At 32.7% G+C, this 15,315-nt stretch overlaps 1 protein-coding gene across 1 annotated transcript in view; it reads left to right on the forward strand.

Moving 5' to 3' along the window:
- Positions 1 to 2,521, forward strand: part of FRK (fyn related Src family tyrosine kinase) — a 115,692-nt gene extending 113,171 nt beyond the window's left edge. The window contains exon 9 of the transcript XR_004233629.1: positions 259 to 2,521. The gene's annotated coding sequence lies outside the window, so the exon portion shown is untranslated. The remainder of the gene's footprint in view (positions 1 to 258) is intronic.
- The last annotated feature ends 12,794 nt before the right edge of the window (positions 2,522 to 15,315 follow it).

Consider the following 15,315-nt stretch of genomic DNA (forward strand, 5'->3'; position numbering starts at 1 on the left):
TTTTCTCTATCCTTTGTTTAATTTGGTTTGTTGAGGATATTCCTCCCAATCATAGCTGTGAAAGTTACCTCATTAGGTTCTATTTTCATTTATGGTGTGACCTTCAATTCAAAAATTTAAAAAAATTATTATTTCTCTGTAGATGAGCAGCACTTATTCATACTCTTAATGAGAACTCTGTGAAAGCAGGGCATAGTGAAAGGTACTGTTAAGTAAGTGAAAAAGAAATTGTGAACATGATTTTTGTTCTCTCCCTAGGGGAAAATAAGGGCTGACCTTCAAGGATTTATATCAACGTGAGTGTGTGGAGCCACAAAATAGTCAACTATAAGAGCACAAGATCGCATATATGTGATATGTGATGAAGAAACTACATTTTACATAGGAAGAAACAGAAGAGTCAAGATTTTTTACTCACGTCTCCTGCCTTAAAAATCTAGCATTTTTTTCACTGGGTCATGCTGTGGTTTCTCAACACCACAAGCAATGATCAAATTTAACTTAAGAACAATCAATCAGCCAATAAAAATTTATGAAGTACTTATTGGGTGCCTGGTATTGTGCTAAGTGCCAAAGATACAAAGGCAAAAGAAGTCCTGTCCTCAAGGAGATTGCAGTCTAATGGAGAGACAACATAGGAACTACTCCATAAAAGCTAGATACATATAAGATAGAGTAAGTTTGTTGTTCATCCTTTGTATTTCTATCAGAGGACCAATGACATTATGAGGTTGAGGTCAAGCTGCAGTGTATCTGGATGTGACTTAGCAATCAAATAAGAGCTCAGAAAGCCCTGCAATCAACAGAATGAAGGCATTAACATTATGGGAGACTGGAAAAGGTTAATTTTGGAAGGCAAGGTTCTAGCTGAAATTTGAGGGAAGTTGTAAAAATCAGGAGGCAGAAATGAGGATGGAGGTCATTCCAGGCAGTACAGCCTGTGCGGTACAGCCAGTGAAAATGGGTAGAATGGGGAAATGGAGTACATCATGTAAGAAATAACAAAAAAGTCAGCGTTGCTGAATTATAGAGTACACTGTTGAGAGAGTGAGGTGGACTAGTAGATAGCTTCACAGGGTCAGCTTCAGCACTTTGCTAATAACCTTTTCATCTATCACATTTGAAGGACCTAATAAATACCTTTTGGCAGAAAAAAGGTTAAAATCTTACTGTGGTGACCAAGGGAAACAAAATGATCTATGTTGCAGACAGACTTAAGAATACAAATTTATTTGATTTTCTATAGGCACAAACTGAAATAATCTATATGTTCAAATTCAACTACTATATAATTTGTCCTTTAGTAACAGCTAACAATTATGAACTTTTCTCTAAAACCTGATTTCAAAATGGAAAAGCAAGGTTATCGTTTTCAATTACAGTACACACTAAAATGGGTTTAACTTATTGCATCTGATTCTTGGGGACTTTTATGTTCAAGGCTCTGCCAAAGCAATCTATTATTCTTGTTTTTACCTGATGGATCTTGGAGAAAAATAATGGATTCAGTTATGAGAAACAGTAATAGATTTTTTTAAACTGACATAAATTTCTTTCTTTCTAGGGAATAAAAGGATCAGGAAAAGATAAGTTGAATTTTTTTACAATGAGCTAGCTCTTGTGAAATTCACTCCTCATAAATTGTACCAAAGCACTTTTTACATAATGTTTTATTTATGTAATTCGGTTATTTGAGGGTTGGGGAGGGTGAAATGGAGGAGTAAATCATTTTGTGTGATTTTTCGAAAGCACTTTGGACACAAACTAGGAATTTTTAGTAAGACAAGAAAGATTATGAGTTCCACTAAGTTCTCCTTTAGGGGGAGAAGAGCAAATTGTGCTGATAGTGTATGGGGTCTGAAGAGGTTTTGAATCAGAATTTCTAAAAGCTGTAGGAGTTTAGTGTCTTGAAATCCAAATCAAAAGGTAAAGTAACTAATGAACTGTGTACTTGGCCATGGATATGGCCAGCTTTAAAGGGCACCAAAGAGCAGGGAGGACACGTGCACCATAAGGCTAGTGGGAAATACCATGCTGTGCCCATTCATAATTTCCAGTGATAAAAGAATGTCTGCCCAATAACATCATGGCTTAGGAAATACATAACGGGACCCAAACTCTTCAGATTTCATGATGACCCAAAGGGAGTTGTAGGAGGATGCAATGCTGTTTCCCAGCTGCAGCTGTCTAGAGGAAACAAGACCCATCTGTGTCCTGGGGCTTGCAGAACATATGCCATACCATGATAATGTTTTCCATAGTTTAACATATGGCTTCTAGAAAAGCAGCCTTGTTATCTTGTATTATGTGGCTACTTATTGCTGCTTTAGACAAAACAAAAGTAAACCTGGAGAAATGGAATGGCTTCATATTGGGTTATTTATTTAAAAATATGTAATACATATAATACATACATATATTAAGGATTAATTAAATTGGATGATTGGATGATCTCAAAGTCTTTGGTATCAACACATGCTTACATTTTACTTTTATCACTTTTAAAACAACGTATGGATTCTTAGCATTTCATTTATTTCCTTAAATAAAAATAAAGTAGATATTTGCTTGATAAATATATTTTTTAAATGCAGAGATTTTCATATTTATGCTGTCATGGCTTCATGGTCTTTTTCATCCTAAAATCTTCCTGATCATTCTAATCTGGAGGAAAGGAGAATAAGCCACAAATTTTTAAACTTACATATTTACCCCCATATTAACAAGAAAACCAGGAATTGAAAGCCACATGTGTACAGAGTTGAGATATCTTCATGAAGTTAGCTCCAGTATGAATTTAGATGATACTTCTTATAGATAAGTTACAGACTTAGATCAAGAGGAGAAAGTCATGGCATCTTGGAGTTTCATTTTCTTCTCTTAGTTAGTTTGCCATCCTTTTGCTCTTTGAACAAAAAGTCTCACTGGAGCAGATTTCTGTCCTTTAATAAGGAAAATAACTTTCTAGACAGAGGAGGGCAGTAGAGACAGTCAAGTCAATCAAATATTGTTTGATCCCAGCTGTGTGTAAAACTTCTAGGAACTGTACTCTTAAATGCAGTGAATTCAAAACACTTAACATAATAAATACCTTACTATCACTGACTGCATATATGTACACTGATTTACTATAATGGCATATTTTTCAGTTCTTATAAAATAGGAATAAAACCTATTTCCCACCTTCATCCCTTAGCAAATATCATATAACTTTTCAAGGGAAAATTATATTAGGTCAAACATATAATACTTCCTTCCAATGATAGCTAGTGCAAGTATGGTTACCTCTTTCTTACATACAATGATATTGATTTGCTCATTCAGTGCTTGGACCAAGCATATGAAAAATCTAGGGTTCTTTCTGCCATAGCATGCAGCTGCTATTTTGCCATGTGTCATTGATATTTTCTTTATTTCTTAAAGTCAAGAAGATTGACCTAGTTGTGGAGAAAAAATTATATATATATATATATATATATATATATATATATATATATATATATATATATATATATAATTTCAATCTACTCAACTTTAGCCTTCCTTTATTCTTCTTATTTAATGATATGGGAAGTAGAAACATTGCAACCTTTAGTTTAATGAATTGAAATAAATTGAAAAATAAAAATGCTTTGACAGAAAAGGACAGTGATATTACAAAAAAACCCCCAAAAATTATTATGGAAAGCAGAGTGTATATATTTCTACATATATCATTTCTTCAATTAAATGTCAGGACAAGGTAGGAAGTTGACTCTAGTATAATACCCAGGGCATAAAATGTGGGACTTTTAAAAATATTACTTTTTATACAAAATAATATTTAGAGTTAGGGTAACATGTAGGCCACCTATGTTGAAGGGTGATACACAAGAGATATAATTTGCATACCTTCTATAATACACTCATGTCTTGTCTCATTTCTCAGCTTCAATAATATAGCTGATTATTAAATACACATCCACTTAAAATGTATTTATACAAGTTTAGATAATATATTTAGCAGTATAATAATTTGGATAGCAATTTTGATTGTATTAATTGGAATGCTTAATAATAGAATTGTAATTCACCATTTTCAAATATGGATTTTTTTTGTTCTGATATCTCAATCAATGATGCCTTAAAACAACAAACTATGGTACATATTGTGAATATGGACTATATGCTACCATTCCTATGGCTCTCTATATGTCTCATTTGGTTATCATTTTAACTTGATATTTTTCTTTTTCTTTCTCTTGATTATCTTAATGGCCAAACTCATTTGAAGTAAGACTTAAGCCCTTGATGTTCAGTAATTTTTAATAAGTAAAATGTTTCATCAGGCAGTTAAGACAAAACAGATTGTTTATGAAACCCTAAAAAATGAACAATGATTTTATATTAAATTGTGCCATTAATCTTATAGTGATGTTGGTTGTTGCAAGCTCATGTTAACTATTTTGATTTGTTTTCGTTTGGTAAGTTTGATAAGATAGTTGGATCAGGAGTGAGATACAGAATAAAGGAGGTCTTTTTGACTACTTGTAAGTGAATATATTTAACCTATATGAGAAGCCTTTAAAAAATAATGGCTTTTTTTCCCCAAAATACATGCAAAGACATGCAACAGTCATCCTTGCAAAACTTTGTGTTCCAAATTTTTCTCCCCCTCTCCCCAACTCATTGCTCTTCTAGATAGTAAGTAATCCAATATAGATTAAATGTGTGCAATTCTTCTAAATATATTTCCATACTTATCAGAAGCATTTGTTATAGTATATGAAGAATAAACGTTGGAGTCAAGAAGACTTGGGTTAGAATAATCATTCTTACACTTATAGACCAACAGTAAGAAATCATTTATCTTTGAAGGGACCTTCTCTAAGACTATAGTCTCTAAGATTAAGTGAAAAATGAGGAGTTTGGTTTAGTATTCTTTCCAACTCTAAATCTGTGTACCTATGTTTATGAAAGTTAAAAAAAAGATTCACTGATGGAGGGAGTTTCCAAATGAGGAGTTCTTCATACCAATTAAATCACAAGTCTGGATTTCCTCCAAATATTTGCTTTTCTTGACAAAAAAGTCACTATTTCTTCCTTCTTTTTTTATTCCTCCCTCCCTCTCTCCCTCCTTCCCCTCCTTCCTTCCTTCCTTCCTTCTTTCCTTTCTTCTTCCCTTCCTTCCTTCCTTCTTTCCTTCCTTCCTTCCTTCCTTCCTTCCTTCCTTCCTTCTTCCTTCCTTCCTTCCTTCCTTCCTTCCTTCCTTCCTTCCTTCCTTCCTTCCTTCCTTCCTTCCTTCCTTCCTTCCTTCCTTCCTTCCTTCCTTCCTTCCTTTTTAGAAAACTTATTATTAGTTCTGATCCTTGAATGTTTATAATCTATACACTTAAAAAAACCCCAAAACACTTATAATGTTTTCTTAAGCTAAACACTATGATCTGAAATAATGTAGTATGATTGTAGAGAATGTTTTTGGAATTGTTTACTTCACAGGTGTCAAAAAAGGGCCATAGGTGAAAACACCTGCAAATCTCCCGAGTAAAGCATGAATCAGATCAAAATATAATTGGATAATGTTCAACAAAATAAATAAAAGTACAATGCAACATAGATAATGTTAATAGATATCCATTTCCATTAGAATTTTACTTCACTGGATGTGATTTCAATTCACAAAATCATAAAATTGTAGAGGAGGAAGACTCTTCTAAATATGTCTAATCTTTATCAGGGTATAAGTTCTATATATTTATTAATTAAAAAAGAATATATAAAGAGGGAATAACATTTAAGTAACCTTTACCAGAACTTCAGTGAAGAAAACTCATTACTTCTAAGACAAGAAGTTCTGTTTTTGATCAGAAGTTTTTTTTTTTTTTTTTTTTTTTTTTTTTTTTTTTTTTTTTTTGTTAGAAGTTTTTCCCAATTTGATTGAAGCTTCTACTCAGTGCTCAAAGTGCTGCCTTCTGGAGCCAGGTAGAAGACGTAAAGTACTTTCTTCTATATACCAGACTTTGCCATTTAAATATTTGAAGATAGCTATTATGTCACCACAAAGTCTTACTTTCTCCAGGATAAACATCTCCAATTTATTTAATGGGTCCCATTTCCTTAGTGCCATGGTTGTCTTTTTTGTTGTTGTCCTGGAAGTTAGTTAGGTGCTCTGGTAGATAGTGCTAGGCCTTGAGTCATAAAAACTCATATTTTAGTTTGTCTAGTTTCAGACACCTACTAGCTGTGTGATCCTGGTAAAGTCACTTAAACCTGTTTGCCTCAAGTTCTTCATTTATAAAATGATCTGGAGAAGAAAATAGCAATGCTCCAGTCTCTTTGCCAAGAAAACCCCAAATGTGGTCACAGAATGTCAGACATGATTGAAATGACACATTTTTTCCTAAAATATGGTACTTAGAATTAGACACAATACTCTGAATTATATGTGATCTACCATGAAAAATACTCTAGGATTTATTACCTCCCTCCCTTTGAACATCCATTTATAGTGGCAAAGATTCCATTAGACTTTTAAGCTGCCACATCTCATTGCTATTTTATATTGAGAATATAGCCCAGTAAAACCCAAGATTTTTTTTTTTTTTGGCAGCGATTAGCCAGGTTTCCTCATGCTATATTTGGAGAGCAGATATTTTGAACACAATAAGGCCTTATTTAGCTCTATTTACTTTCATCTTAGCTTCATCCCAGAATCCTACACTACTTAGATCTTTTGGGCTCTTGATTCTGTCCTAAAAATATTAATTTGTTTAAAAGGAATTTTCTTCACTGTCTCCATAGGTAACTATTTTTTTTATTAGTTTATGGAATTAGTTTAGACAAAAAAATTATAGAAGCCTTGCATTAGGGTAGAAAACAGCATTGCTAATAATTCAGAGAATTTCTTTTTTATTTCTGCAGAAACATAGACATCAAGTATTAGGGTTCACAATGAAATAATATAACTAATTGCAAATGAGTTATAAAAAACTATTTAGGTACATTTTTAAAATGGCATCAGAAAAGAATAGAAAGTCTTGAGTTTGAATTTTTCAAGCACAAGATACCATCTACAGTATTCTAATTTTAACAAAGAGAAGAAGGAATAAATGGAATAATGCAGATAAAGAAAAGCAGAGCTATATTAAGAAAAAAAAACATGAAAACATTAGGAGAAATGTTTCTTCGATTATCTGGTTATTCCATTTATGAATAATGCAAAAAGTTTCTCATTTGGCTTTAAAATATTCTAAATTCAACCCTTTAGTTTTAGGACTTGAGTCAGACAAAAGTGATTTTTCAATAAAATCTAGCGTGTGCACTCGGTCTTCAACAACCCCCTTTCTCCCCCTTCTTTTGTAATGCAAAATTGGAAGTAAAAAATAAAAAAGTAAAGGAGGTTGAGTCAATTCAAAAGTCATTTTTTATCCACTTGAACGTGCTTCCTTGGCTCTTGCCAAATCTCTTTAGAGCTCCTGCCAATCTTAAAGAAATGATGAAATATAAATAAGAATGTCTTTAATTAAATTGCCAATGAATTTCTTCTAATTTCAGACGAAGGGTTGGCCATTCAATTAAAAGAAGGTAAAATCAAAGTTATGTTTTGTGGTCCAATATTTAGAAATACTACCACAGAGTCCTGATTATTCATGTTTTTGTGCATGGTAATGGGTGCAACTATTAAATTATCAAGGCATGTCAAAATAATCTATAGTATATGAGAACTATGTTTTATTTGATCATTTTTTTCAAGGCTTTCAGCAGATTGCTATCAAAGATCTGCTGATTAGAGTATAGTTTAGTGGAAAGAGCATTTTCATATTCAGACCCAGATAACATGGATTCAAATCTTGACTGTGCTTACAGTTACTACCTTTGGGCCATGGCAAATCATTTCCTCTTTCTAATTTACCCTTCTGGAAAATCAGGGACTTAGATGAGGTGCTCTTTAAAATATGTTACTTGGAAGCAGGGGCTATTTCATTTTTGTCTTGGTACACTCAGTGAGTAGGAAGGTGATTTCATACAGTTAGCCTTAAGTAAATGATTTAAAAAGCCTCTTCCATATCTAAATTGTATGGAGAAAAAAAGATTAGATATAATTAAACTTCTATATCTAAATCATAAAGTGTTATCTCACATAGTCACAAAATTTTGTGTTTGGAAAAATTATCAGACACATTAGAGATGTTGATGGTGGAGTAAAATCTTAAACTAGACTTTTAGCAATGTCAGGCAGCTAATCAATCAGTACTTATAAGTGTCTACTGTGTGCCAGGAATGGTGCTGTATTCATGGGATGTAAAGAAAAGCAAAAATAGTCACAGTTCTAAAGGAGATCAGAGTCAAATGGGGAAAATAGCATGTGAATAATCATATATAAATGTGTTATATTCACAATAAATTGAAAACAATTAACAACAATGACATTCAAAGATACTCAGGAATGTGTAGAAAATCTACATTCTTATCAAATTCTATTTTTTTTCAATGACTAAAGAATTATTAACAAATAACCACCTTGAATACTTCTAAATTTTAAGTATTCTCGAATTCATCAGGGTGGATATTCTCTCTACATCTGCAAATGATATCTCCTTGCCTCAGGAAAGTATCTTCCTGAATTGTTGAAACCACAACAATATATTAATTAATTAATTCTCTCTCTCTCTCTCTCTCTCTCTCTCTCTCTCTCTCTCTCTCTCTTTTTGCCACAACAATGTATTACTTTGGAACCAAGTCTCTATTGCTATCTCTTTCTTAACTTACCTAAACTGATCCATAGATGAAACAAAGATTACTAGATAACTTGTACTGAAAGCATTTCTTGCTTTATAATAGTTCATTATCATAGCTTTTGAGAATGAATGATGACATTCACATCATAATGAAATATGTATTCAAAGCTTTAGTGAAAATAGCTCATTCCATCAATGGAAGTCATTAAGCAGAGGCTAGACATGACTTAGGGAAGATTCTTTTTTAGAATATGGCCTGAATTAGGTGACTGTTGAGGATATTTTCAATTCCAAAATTCCATGGTTCTGTGATTTTGGAGGACTTCCCTCTGTAAATACATACACATTTTTAAAAAATGAGAAATTTATCCAAATGTAGCACTCTCTTCTAACAGATTTATACTTTACTAATTGGATGCATTCTGAATATTTTCCCACATGCTCAATTATATTTCATTTCCCATAACTGTACTTATTCTCTTTTGTTCATGTGCTCTTTTCCTCAAAGAAGCATGAATAGCCTTCTGTAAATTAGTTTAAAAAATTTAAGGGGTCTTGAAGAGTAATTAGTAATGCAGCCAAACCACAGTCAATTTCAACCCTCAAAAGTGACAACTAATCATAATTCTGTTCTTTGAACACAGTAGAATTAAATTATAAATCTCATAGAAAAATTATACAAAATCTATTTGCATCAAGTTTCAAAACTTTAGTACAGGAAATAGGGTGAAAATGATATGTTGTCTGTGGTGCTGACTATACTAAATTTGGAGGCTTAGAATAATTTTATTTTCTTCCATTACATTCTTAATGCATTTTACAACCATATAATTTAAATATATTAAAAGTATCAAATATTGATTTTGTGTTAACTTTTAAATGATATCTAAATCACATGGATACTTTTTGTTGAATCCTAGACATGGTTGATCTGTACTTTATTATCTGCTTGATTTTATGGGTATAAATTAATTTGCTGTCCAAGAAGAATTATATGCTAAAGGTTCAGACTGTCAGTATAAATAGATTTCTAATGATGTGAAGAGACCTAAGGATAAAAAGACACACCTCTCAAATGATTCAGGTAAATTTTTCCTTTTTTCCCAATCTTAACATTATTTGGTTAAATCATGGCAACCAACCCCTCTGTATATAGTTAATGTATTGGCACCAAAAGAGTTTTAAGAATATAAAGCTCATTACTTGGAAATGGAAAAATGCCAATGGCCAAGATGCTTTTAGCCAGTCTAAATTATTTTGTTTTGAAGCTAAGATGAATGAGGAAGTAAGGAGTAGTAGAACACTGATATGATTCTGATAGACCATTGTCTACAGGAAAATTAAGCTTTCAGGAAAAAAAAAAGCCATTCATCTTTAATTATAAACTTTTAGAGCTAGAAGGAATCTTGGGAATAATTTAGCATACTTTAAGCCCCTCCTTTAAAAACTGATGAATAAATTGTAGTCCACCTAGGAAGTATGACTTGCTCAAGGTCACTCAATAAATTAATAGTAGAGCTCAAACTAGAATACTATCCCTTGATTTATAAGTTCAGTGGTCTTTTCATTAGATTACATTATATCCTAGTAGCAAGAGATAATCATTGATAATCCTATGAGATAATTCAAGTTGAGTTCTTTATATATTATTTCATTGTGCCTTCCATTAGAATGAGATAATTAGGATAACTTGACTTAGTTGCCTATAGAACAAAGTTTTTGGAATGTCAGTATTATCCTCAAATCCTCACTTTTCCTCACCCAAATATGCAGTCAGTTTCCAGATTCTCTTATTTCTAACTCCATAAACCTTGTATCTATCCTCTTTTCCCTGCTCACATAAATGTTATTATTAATAATAATAACTAGCAATTATATGGTACTTTAAGATTTAAAAAGTGCTTTACAAATATGTAATTTGATCCCAACAACAACCCTGAGATGTAGGTACCATTGTTATACCCATTTAGGTGGTAGTAAGAAGTGTAAACAATTTTATTTATTATATTTATTTATATTTATATAAGCCCAGATTTATATATATATAATTCAGTAATATAATAATTATATATATATAATAAATATAAATACTTATATATAATATATAAATATATATTATATATATATATTCAATATATTTATTTATATTTATATAAGCCCAGATTTATTCAGAAGTGTAAACAATTTTATCAGGAATTGATAAATGGTAAAGGATATGAACAATTTTCAGATAAAGAAATTGAAAACATTTCTAGTCATATGAGAAGGTGCTCTAAATCACTATTGGTCAGAGAAATGCAAATTAAGGCAATTCTGAGACACCACTACACACCTGTCAGATTGGCTAGAATGACAGGGAAAGATAATGTAGAATGTTGGAGGGGATGTGGGAAAACTGGGACACTGATACATTGTTGGTGGAATTGTGAATACATACAGCCATTCTGGAGAGCAATTTGGAACTATGTTCAAAAAGTTATCAAACTGTGCATACCCTTTGATCCAGCAGTGTTACTACTGGGCTTATATCCCAAAGAGATCTTAAAGAAGGGAAAGGGACCTGCATGTGCAAGAATGTTTGTGGCAGCCCTCTTTGTAGTGGCCAGAAACTGGAAACTGAGTGGATGTCCATCAATTGGAGAATGGCGGAATAAGTTATGGTATATGAATATTATGGAATATTATTGTTCCATAAGAAACAATCAGCAGGATGATTTCAGAGAAACCTGGAGAGACTTACATGAACTGATGCTAAGTGAAATGAGCAGAAACCAGAATTTCATTGTACATGGCAACAGCAAGATTATACAATAAATAATAAATAAATAGCTATAATATCTACCCCTTCCAACAAAGTATAACAAAGTATATTTAAGCAAAGTCATGTAATGGATTCATTTGGGCTGATTTCATGTAGCACTTTCCACTTTTATAGTTTATTGATTTTTAACAGAAAGAAAGTTTAATTCAAATTTAAGTTCTTTTAACCTGCACTGACTTCTCTAAATCCAAAATGCTTTCCTATCTGGTACCTATTGATAAAATCTAGTGTTGTTTTAATTCTAGGAAGGTGCTTTTTAAAGAAAAAAAGTTAAAAAAATTAATTCATGTGCTTGGCTTCGTCTGTAAGTCAGAAATATGGCCTGCTTCTCTTTATAATCCTTTGCTTTGCAGGCAGATTTCACTGTGTAGCTCTATTTCCCAGTTCTTTAAATACTTGAAGGCATCTATCACATCCTCACTGAATTTGATAGTATCCATACTAAACAAACTGAGTTCTTTAAATCAACCCACATATCACATATACTCAAATCCCTTTATCATCCTGTTCACTCACCTCTGAACACTTTTCTACAGTCAGTTGAATCATGTGATGATTCTTGGTTCTCTTCTCAACACCTTCATATGGGTATTCCTCAAGAGTCATATTCAATCTATTTCCCTTTTTTTTTGTTTCTTTGTCAATCTTTTTTCAATCACACAGATCCATCTTACAGCAATCTGTGGTTTACAACAAAATTTTGAAATTGCTTCTGAGCTTGAGAAGCTTCATCTTCACCTGTCTAGAAGATAAGGCGAGTAAATCTGGGAGTCTTAACCTGGGATTCACAGATGAAAAAGGCCTTAGATTTCAGATGGTGTATAAATTCGCATAGGAAAAATGACATCTCTCCTTTTCATTAACATTTAATTTTCTTTGTAATTTTGTTGTTTTGTTTTATGCATTGTAAATTGTTATTTGGGGAAGGGTCATTAGGTTTCAACAGATTGCCAAAAGAGAACATTTTGCAAAAAATGAATAAATAAAAGGACTTGATGGTTTCTGATGACCTTTTTAACTCTGATATTCTGCAGTTTTCTTATATCTACCTGTTCATCCCTTTGGAAGCTCAAACTCAACAAAACCAAAACTAAGATTATTTTTTCCCTCCAAAGTGGTTCCTCCTTCTGATGACTGCCATTAATCTCCAGACCTCCCCTATTAAAACCAATGGGTTATTTTGAATTCTTTCATTTTCATGCTCTCTATCTAGTAAAGACCTGTTTTCTTCAACCCTGCAATAGATCATATACCCATGCTCTCTTCTCAATTCCAGTTCCTCCATCCTTGTTTGATTCTTCATTACCTCCTTTTGGATCATAGCAATAGCCTTCTTCCTCTTGTTTCATAATCTTTGGAGAGTGTGCCTGTTTCTCTTTTTTAATAAGTATAGTCATCCTTAACACTTGCATGTTTAACTCTTGTGATTTCAAGAAGTTTTGTAATTTTATGAGTAACCTCATTTTCAATTTTGTGAAACTCTGCCCATTGGTGGCTATAAACAGTACAGAAAAAAAAGAGAGCTGTAATATGGCAAGTTTATAAAGGAGGGAAGTATTCATAAAAGTATTCATGAATCCAGTCCAGAAAGTATTAAAATATCTTCTCAAGTGTGTGATGAAGGAGTTCACAAAAAATGGAAATGTGGCTGTTACCCTCCCTCTTACAGTACTCCCTTGGCAAAATGATTGTCCATCTTCCTTTGCTAATATAGTCTGTGGACTCCTGAGCACCCTAGCAGCATCAGGTTGGCCAATACATTCTGAATGGGATTTCTGAGCTCAGATCAGACTCTGGGATTTGGCCCTGAAGTTTTCATCAGGGAGCAATTTAACCATAGAGTGGAAAGGGAGATTAGAGATTATAGTTTGCCTTTTTCCCTTTTTTCCTGTGAGAGTAGTTCTTTTGACATCAATGTCCCTGCCTCTCTTTTCTCCTTCATTTGGTGGACTATTTCATGTTTTCTGTGTTAGGAAAAAAGTCATATTATCAGAATCAATGTTTTGTTATAAAAATTATATGAAGAAAAGTGTATTTTCATCAATCTCTAGTGAAGGTTTATAATTCTTGTGGTTGAAAAAACCTCTATTTCTCATAGGTTCAATATGTCAACGTATTTTTTTTAACTTTCTTCCATTTTCTAGGAATGTTCTTGTTCATTTGTGATCCCATTTATGGTTTTCTTGACAAAGATACTGGATTTGGTTTGTCTTTTACTTCTCCAGCTCATTTTATACTTGGGAAAACTGAGGCAAATAGAGTCAAATGATTTATTTAGAGTCACACAGTCTGCAAGGCCAGATTTCAATTCAGGAAGATTCTGTTCCTGACTCTGGGCCCTGTTCTCTATCCGCTGAGCCATATAGTTGTCGTCTAGGAATGTAACATAGCCCATTCTCCACCCTGGAATAGTTGAGAATTGGCTTGTTTCATTTTCTTTCATAGCATGCTACTTGTTCATGTTTTTGGACTCTTCCTTGTTTAATCATTCTTTTTCTGTTCCTGTCATCCTCTCTGTTGATCTGTCTTCTTGTGAGCTAGGTTTTGTTTAATGTTTTTCTCTTTAACTTTTGGTCTTTCAGGTGTCATATGCTTACTGTTCATCTCGGATTTTCTTCCTCATTCTGTAGACTTTCTCCTTTCTAGTGTTGCAAGAATCCCTGAGTCTGGCTTTATTGGGTGGCTTGGACCTCCTTATTGAAAGATAGGTGGGGTTGACCTACCACATTCCCTGACTTGATTAATGTCTGGAGGATTATAAAACTGGCTTCAGCTTTCTCTCTAGATTCTTTCCCTTAAAATTGTGCTTACTCTTTACAGGTAAAATAATCCCCATATAACCTTACCTTCATTTTGTGTGTGTGGGTCAAGATAGGGACACAATGGAGATATTTTCATTTTTTAGTACATGAAAAGCAAAAGGATATTTTCTGGAATTTTGGCCCCAAATTACAAATTTACAATTTCTTTCTTATGCTTATTTGAAGATATTAGGGGTGAGAAACAGGAGTTATCACATGCTACTTTGATTTTGGCCAATATATTAGGTGCATACTACTGAGGTATTCTTTCAAGACAGAAAATAACTTTATTTCCTAAACACAAAAGAAAACCCAAAACAAAGCAAAGCAAAAAAAAATCCCTGCCATGCTGCTAATTAAATAATAAACAGATGTAGTCTTTTCAAAGGATACTTTACTGCTATCATAAATCACAATTTCATTCCCTTTATTTAGTAGCATTTCTGCTAGCCTGAATCTTTTCTAAAAGACCTACAAAGAAAACATTGGAGACATTTTCATGCATTCACCAAATTCAACAAATAATTTTTAGATGCCTATAATGTTTGAGGGACTATGAGGGAAAACAGAACATAATCCCTGCTATTAGGGGGCTTATAATTTAGGAAAGAGGAAGTTTTATAATCCTTTTAAATTTCAAGAAATAATGAGTGTATATATATATATATATATATACATATATATATATATACATACATATACATGCACACACATATATGTACACATACATAGATATACACATACCTATATGTGTGTGTAGAAGTCAGTCTTTATAGTTCTTGTATTTAAATCACACCATCCTCCTAATGGATAAAGCATTCTTTCCTCCCTAAAGCAATTTCCACTTAGTACTTTATCTTCACTTGGGCCTTGAAACATTAAAAAGCAGTCAATATTTGTCTAAAATTAAAAATGGTGAAATCAGTGTTTTAAAAAGTGCACACTAACTAATCTCCCAAGATTTTTGCTCACTTCC

This window comes from Sarcophilus harrisii, chromosome 4 (assembly GCF_902635505.1).
Source record: "Sarcophilus harrisii chromosome 4, mSarHar1.11, whole genome shotgun sequence".
NCBI classification, from domain to species: domain Eukaryota; kingdom Metazoa; phylum Chordata; class Mammalia; order Dasyuromorphia; family Dasyuridae; genus Sarcophilus; species Sarcophilus harrisii.